The 6000-nt window shown below is 37.0% G+C and overlaps 1 long non-coding RNA gene across 1 annotated transcript in view; it reads left to right on the top strand.

The window, feature by feature from the left end:
* Window positions 1–250: 250 nt before the first annotated feature.
* The window catches only part of LOC144335491 (uncharacterized), a 207592-nt gene continuing 201842 nt past the window's right edge, over window positions 251–6000 (top strand). The window contains exon 1 of the long non-coding RNA XR_013406373.1: window positions 251–427. This is a non-coding gene — a long non-coding RNA (uncharacterized LOC144335491). The remainder of the gene's footprint in view (window positions 428–6000) is intronic.

Raw genomic sequence — 6000 nt, 5'->3', positions numbered from 1 at the left:
CTTTGTGCTTTAAGAATCTACAAAGGAATGTCTGTTGATATTCTGAGTTGATTTTCATTTGCTTTTGTTCCAGAATGCCTAAAATAAAGCATATTATTTCATAAAAAAGGTAAAGTGGCTCTTACTCATTTACATTTAGGGAACGATGGTGATGTGGTTTGGCTGTGTCCCCACCCAGATCTCATCTTGAATTGTAGTTCCCATAATCCCCACGTGTTGTGGGAGGGACCCAGTGGGAGGTAATTGAATCAGGGGGGCGGTTACCCTCAAGCCGTTCTCATGATAGTGAGTGAGTTCTTATGAGACCTGATGATTTTATAAGGAGGTTTTCCCTGCTTCACTCTCATTCCTCTCTCCTGCTGCCTGTGAAAAGGTGCCTTCCACCATGATTGTAAGTTTCCTGAGGCCTCCCCCGTCATGCGGAACCGTGAGTCAATTAAACCTTTCCTTTATAAATTACCCAGTCTTGGATATGACTTTATTAGCAGCATGAGAACAGACTGACACAGATGGTATGAATATGTGCATAATAACTTGGAAAGCTAGATATTTATTTTCACAATGCTACAATTAAAACATTTTGAGGACTTTTGAAATTACCTTTGGAATTGGGAAACTACATGAGAAAGTTAAGCATATTATTTTATGGTCATATCGTAGTGTTATTACCCAACTTCATCTCAAATACTTTTCCCTTTCCCTAGCTAGATATGTTTTTGTTTGTTTGGTTTAGATAGTCTTGCTCCGTCGCCCAGGCCGGAGTGCAATGGCACGATCTTGGCTCACTGCAACCTCTGCCTCCCAGGTTCAAGCGGTTCCCGTGTCTCAGCCTCCTGAGTAGCTGGGATTACAGGTGCACACCACTGCACCTGGCTAATTTTTGTTTGTTTGTTTGTTTTTTGTTTTTTTAGTACAGACAGGGTTTCACCATGTTGGCCAGGCTGGTCTCAAACTCCTGACCTTAAGTAATCTGCCCACCTCCTCCTCCCATAGTGCTGGGATTACAGTCATGAGACACCATTCCTGGCCTAGATATTTTTCATTCTTTCCAAAATTTAATTCTCCCTGAAGCTAAAAATTTTCATTACTAAGAATGTACATAGAGATGTGTCACAAGCCTTTAGTAATTCCAAAAGGTGTTTCAAAAATTTTACACAATGATAATCACTGTTGAAACAGGTGTATATTCCCCTCAGATCATGACTTGGACCAAGATGATATTCCAAGAAGTAAACTGGCCTTTATAGTGTAGGATGTAGGCCATTGTCATTACTGATAACATACTTTTAAAAGAAATGTTTACAGAGTTAAATAAGTTAAAACACATAAATGCTTTTAAAACAGCACCTGGCACATTGCGAGTTATTCATTATTAATTAGTAGGTAAATCATATACCTGGAGTGCACCATTGCTCTATATGAAGCGTACACTAACTATAGATATATAGGTGATAGACTGATAATAAATAATTATTTGAGGAAAGAAAAATTATTTGGCTGGCTTTTTTTAAAGCTTTTGAGATATATAAGGTAGAGATTGTTTATCAAATAATTTATGTGACACATTCAATGCATATGAAATAGTTATCTAATACTGAATTTATTCAAGGATTGAAAGTATATAGAGCACACAGGCTGAAAACCAGGAAAACTACTAGTTAGAGAAAGGGCTTTATTCATGGAAGAAAGGTACAATGTAAAGAGTAGATGTTTCATGACTTGATTAGATTATTTAAAACTTTCTAGAATTGTGTTATAAAACTATTACTGTGTTTCTATGCACTTAGTTATTACATGGTTTTAAATTTGGCACTGTTTCTAAGTTTCTATAAGGCTTTGTTGTTATTCTTAAGATCTTTCAATTCAAAACATTAATTTTAACAAAAAGCTTTCCCCCGTTATTTTTCTGCAACTGGAATTTTTTGTATTACTTTCCTATATTAAAACACATTTAGAATATTTAATTCTTTAGGGCTGCTTATAAAATTTCATGAAATCAGGCCGGGCGCGGTGGCTCACGCCTGTAATCCCAGCACTTTGGGAGGCCGAGGCGGGCGGATCACAAGGTCAGGAGATCAAGACCACGGTGAAACCCCGTCTCTACTAAAAATACAAAAAAAAAAATTAGCCGGGCGCGGTTGTGGGCGCCTGTAGTCCCAGCTACTCGGGAGGCTGAGGCAGGAGAATGGCGTGAACCCGGGAGGCGGAGCTTGCAGTGAGCCGAGATCGCGCCACTGCACTCCAGCCTGGGCGACAGAGCAAGACTCCGTCTCAAAAAAAAAAAAAAAAAAAATTTCATGAAATCAAAGCACCTGTTGTATATTCACTTCAAAGACTGGTTATCATGGTCATCTCTAAGTGATGGCATTCTTTTTGTATTTGATTACCACACAATTATTCTTGCATATGCCTCTTTTAAACCTCAGATTTCTCAATGAGTTACAAAAGAATTTAACCTTTATGAATTCTTGGTGGTTTATTATCTATTTCCGTAGGCAAATGCAGTTAAATAGATAGTATTGATGAAAATTTTGATAATCCAAAAAAAAAAAAAATTTTAAGACCAGATCAAACAATGAATGTAAGAAAGCTAAAACCTAATGTAAAATAACTGCAGAGCTATGAAACATACAATAAAGAACATCACTTCAGGAAATAGAAATTTGGAAAAGTGACCAAGGCATATGATCCTCTAGCCTTAAACGATTTTCATGTCTTTTAAAAAAAAAAATTGTTTCTTAAGTTTCATTTGATAGAACCATTAGCTGCCTAGCTTCCTGTACTCCATAATGGAGCCTTGTTATAATATGCATGGGATCTGAGCCAGTGGATCACCTTATTGGTAAGACCACCTTATAATGAGGTGCTTTCAGTAACTAAACCCTCTTGGGCCAGGTCCAAAACAACCCATCTTACACCAAATTCCACTCTGTAATAAACAAGCTTCAATGTATTGCAAAGAAAACAAAAGCTATATGAAATTTACTGTTCCCAGAAATTAACCTTCGAAAACCCAATGGTAAATACTGATTAAAAGGAATGTGTAACAAGGCATAATTAGGTAGGTAGACATTTTAGTACATTTTCTAGTAACTGTATTTTCTTGGCTCAGTCTTCCTTTTTTTCGGGAATTTATATTATTTTGATTATCTTAATGCTTTCCTGAAAATTTCATTTCACATGAAAATATTTTACATTAATATTTATAGAATTCAATATTAAAGTTTGATTTGGCTCTTTGCTATTATAAAATACAAAATTGTACAAGTGGCATACCATTTCTGTAAACTAGGTGCCATCATCTTTTATATATGATTCATATATAGTTGAAAAGTTTTAAAAGTATTTAGTACTGGTTTGTTATTATTTTAGATGCAGTATTGTCTTGGTATATTTTCCCTGTTTTTCTTTTTTTTCCTGTATTTTTATTTTTTTGATTTATTTACTTTTATTATACTTTAAGTTCTAGGGTATATGTGCACAACATGCAGGTTTGTTACATAGGTATACATGTGCCATGTTGGTTTGCTGCACCCATCAACTCATCATTTACATTAGGTATTACTCCTAATGCTATCCCTTCCCCAGGCCCCCACCCCGAGACAGGCCCCAGTGTGTGATGTTCCCCACCCTGCATCCAAGTGTTCTCATTTTTCAGTTCCCACCTATGAGTGAGAACGTGGTGTTTGGTTTTCTGTCCTTGTGATAGTTTGCTCAGAGTGATGGTTTCCAGTTTCATCCATGTCCCTGCAAAGGACATGAACTCATCCTTTTTTATGGCTGCATACTATTCCATGGTGTAAATGTGCCACATTTTCTTAATCCAGTCTATCATTGATGGGCATTTGGGTTGGTTCCAAGTCTTTGCTATTGTGAATAGTGCCGCAATAAACATATGTGTGCATGTGTCTTTATAGTAGCATGATTTATAATCTTTTAGGTATATACCCAGTAATGGGATCACTGGGCCAAATGGTATTTGTAGTTTTCTAGATCCTTGAGGAATCACCACACTGTCTTCCACAATGGTTGAACTAATTTATACTCCCAACAGTGTAAAAGCGTTCCTATTTCTCCACATCCTCTCCAGCATCTGTTGTTTCCTGACTTTTTAATGATCACCATTCTAACTGGTGTGAGATGGTATCTCATGGTGGTTTCGATTTACATTTTTCTGATGACCAGTGATGATGAGCATTTTTTCATGTATCTGTTGGCTGCATAAATGCCTTCTTTTGAGAAGTGTCTGTTCATATCCTTTGCCCACTTTTTGATGGGGTTTTTTTTCTTGTAAATTTGTTTAAGTTCTTTGTAGATTCTAGATATTAGCCCTTTGTCAGATGGGTAGATTGCAAAAATTTCCTCCCATTCTGTAGGTTGCCTGTTCACTCTGATGGTAGTTTCTTTTGCTGTTCTGAAGCTGTTTAGTTTAATTAGATCCCATTTATCTATTTTGGCTTTTGTTGCCATTGCTTTTGGTGTTTTAGTCCTGAAGTCTTTGCCCATGCCTATGTCCTGAATGGTATTGCCTAGGTTTTCTTCTAGGCTTTTTAAGGTTATAGGTCTAATATTTAAGTCTTTAATCCATCTTGAATTAATTTTGGTATAAGGTATAAGGAAGGGATCCAGTTTCAGCTTTCTACATATGGCTAGCCAGCTTTCCCAGCACCATTTATTAAATAGGGAAACTTCCCTTCCCCATTTCTTTTTTTTTGTCAGGTTTGTCAAAGATCATATGGTTGTAGATATGTGGTGTTATTTCTGAGGCCTCTGTTCTGTTCTGGTCTATATATCTGTTCTAGTTACTATAGCCTTGTAGTATAGTTTGAAGTCAGGTAGCGTGATGCCTCCAGCTTTGTTCTTTTGGCTTAGGATTGTCTTGGCAATGCAGGCTCTTTTTTGGTTCCATATGAACTTTAAAGTAGTTTTTTCCAATTCTGTGAAAAAAGTCATTGGTAGCTTGATGGGGATGGCACTGAATCTATAAATTAAATTACCTTGGGCAGTATGGCCATTTTCACGATATTGATTCTTCCTATCCATGAGCGTGGAATGTTCTTCCATTTTTTTGTGTCCTCTGTTATTTCCTTGAGCAGTGGTTTGTAGTTCTCCTTGAAGAGGTCCTTCACATCCCTTGTAAGTTGGATTCCTAGGTATTTTATTGTCTTTGTAGCAATTGTGAATGGGAGTTCACTCATGATTTGGCTATTATTGGTGTATAGGAATGCTTGTGATTTTTGCACACTGATTGTGTATCCTGAGACTTTGCCGAAGTTGCTTATCAGCTTAAGGAGATTTTGGGCTGAGAGGATGGGGTTTTCTAAATATACAATCATGTCATCTGCAAACAAAAAAAAATTGACTTCCTGTTTTCCTAATTGAATACCCTTTATTTCTTTCTGTTCCCTAACTGCCCTGGCCAGAATTTCCAACACTATGTTGAATAGGAGTGGTGAGATAGGGCATCCTTGTCTTGTGCCGGTTTTCAAAGGGAATGCTTCCAGTTTTTCCCCATTCAGTATGATATTGTCTGTGGGTTTGCCATAAATAGCTCTTATTATTTTGAGATATGTTCCATCAGTACCTAGTTTATTGAGAGTTTTTAGCATGAAGCGCTGTTGAATTTTGTCGAAAGTCTTTTCTGCACTTGAGATAATCATGTGGTTTTTGTCATTGGTTCTGTTTATGTGATGGATTACATTTAGTATGTTGAACCAGCCTTGCTTCCCAGGGATGAAGCCAACTTGATCATGGTGGATAAGCTTTTTCCTGTGCTGCTGGATTTGGTTTGCCAGTATTTTATTGAGGATTTTTGCATTGATGTTCATCAGGGATATTGGTCTAAAATTCTCTTTTTTTGTGTGTTTCTGTCAGGCTTTGGTATCAGGATGATGCTGGCCTCATAAAATGAGTTAGGGAGGATTCTCTCTTTTTCTGTTGATTGGAATAGTCTCAGAAGAAATGGTACCAGCTCCTCTTTGTACCTCTGGTATAATTCGG

The sequence above is a fragment of the Macaca mulatta genome, chromosome 16, assembly GCF_049350105.2.
Source record: "Macaca mulatta isolate MMU2019108-1 chromosome 16, T2T-MMU8v2.0, whole genome shotgun sequence".
Classification (NCBI taxonomy): Eukaryota; Metazoa; Chordata; class Mammalia; order Primates; family Cercopithecidae; genus Macaca; species Macaca mulatta.
This window is presented reverse-complemented; position numbering and strand designations above follow the sequence as displayed.